This window comes from Bidens hawaiensis, unplaced genomic scaffold, assembly GCF_021521415.1.
Source record: "Bidens hawaiensis isolate Kalapana, Puna unplaced genomic scaffold, B.hawaiensis_p1.1 tig00035847_1, whole genome shotgun sequence".
In the NCBI taxonomy this organism is placed as follows: Eukaryota; Viridiplantae; Streptophyta; class Magnoliopsida; order Asterales; family Asteraceae; genus Bidens; species Bidens hawaiensis.
The window spans coordinates 160,151-162,220 of NW_027505382.1; positions in this window are offsets into that span (position 1 = coordinate 160,151).

Genomic DNA, 2,070 nt, shown 5'->3' on the forward strand with positions numbered 1-2,070 from the left:
TAATTAACTAAGTGGATAAACGATGTCAAGCGGTTTATAAAAGATTATTCAAGTAAACACGATTACTTTAAGTGAACTGTAAACAATAATGAGAAAATGATTCACTTCAGGTTCAGGTAATATGATGACCAACTAATCATAGATTCATAAGATTAATTGCGCAGTAATTATTAAACATAACAGTTGGGTTGTAAGGACAAAAGATACCCTAACCGAATTGTTGACACAACTGAACCCCGATTTACCTAATTACCAGTTTAATGTATGAAAATCAATTTTAAGCAATGACTAACGATTATTGGTTTAATGACATAAGTGCAAACCCTACATGTGATAAACACAACCAGAAAAGTGATGCAAAGTTTGATAATCAAAATCATAAACTGGTTAAACAATTAATTCTAATGTAAAACAAGATTAAAGACATTCAATCAAGTTCATCATTCAAAACATAGAATCTGATCAAATTTAGTTTACACAAAACCCTATCCTAAAGTGAATACAGTGGTTTAGCCTTGCCTCATGTAGATAGAAGCTTCAAATCTTGATTCGGTTGAAGGAAACATGATTAGATAGGTGATTCGGATGATTAGGGACCTCCAATATCAGCCTTAGAAACCCCAAAAACGGCTAGGAAAAGGTCTCCCCCAAAACCCTAAAACATATGGCTTTTATAGTTTAATTTTCGTAATTTTTCGCATCAGGCCGTCACTTGGCGTATGATACGCCAAGACTGTCGTACGATACGCTAACTCTGAAAAATCCATACTCCAAACTTTCTGCCATATGCTGATTTTGGCGTATGGTACGCCAACTCTGATTTAACCAAATTTCATCTATCTCCCTTGTATTGCACTCACGTTCCTTCGGTTCCATCTAAAAGCTTCCAAAACATATATTTAAACTCCTGATTAGTTCCTTTAAGCTTTAAGCACCTACAATTATAAAACCAATCAAAGTAACCGTGTTTGATACATATAAATACGTAAAACACATGATATTAAACATTATAAACACATTCTTTTACCCACACATCACATCCCCACACTTATCTTTTGTTTGCCCTCAAGAAAACTCTCATGCAACACATACACCTCGATCGATGATTCATCAATTACCACGATCAATACTAGTGAGGTATAAGGTCATACCCAATCTCCAAGAACTGACACTGTTAAGGTTGATAACCCACCAAATAATTTTATGTTACAATATAAAACTATGAAACCGACCAAACGAATGTACTTTGTTTCCGGTTATGGCACACATGATTATGCTCCTCATAATATAACATCTCTCCTCTCGGTTTAATATCTGGATCAACAAATAATATGCTAGTATCTCTCTGCCCTCTATACCAAGTATGAACACAAAGTAATAAGTTTGGAAGCAAGTCATATCTCCACTCATTACCCACTGGTTGCATAAAGAATAGAACTAAGGGTTTTGCTGTGGCTTAGGTTAGGGTGCGAATGTAACACCCCGGCTAAAGCGGAAAACGCCCGGGTGTGACGTACAGATTGCCCAAACCACATGTGACACTATTAAGTGACAATAATATCATTAATTCATTCAAATCCCAAGTACACAAGTTGTTTAATAAAACAAATACAAGAGAAAGCAATAAAACCCATGTCTTATTTATTTATTATTGAAATAACCTATCTTCTAGTAACTTAGTCCATTTCACTCTGTAATGAAAGTACCTGTAGCATATATATAAAATAATGTCAACTAAATTAATAGTTGGTGAGTTCACACAGTTTAAATACTACATGCAATTCCATGAAAACTTGTGAAAAACACATAAGGGTTCTTTACACTAGAATCAATGGTCCATGAGTGTAAAGAATAAACGAAGGTCTTTTCCAGTTGGGATTGTGCACCAACGTACTCAGATCGGAGTCCCTTTTCCACTAGAAACAATGGTCCTGAGTGCAAAGGGGGGCGTATGATCATACTTATCGAAGAAATCCATGCACTTAATATTTGAGCAAGTAGCAATTAAGCACACAAGTCCATGATGCGAATTGTAGTTTGTAAATAATAAATAATCGAAATTGAATCTTT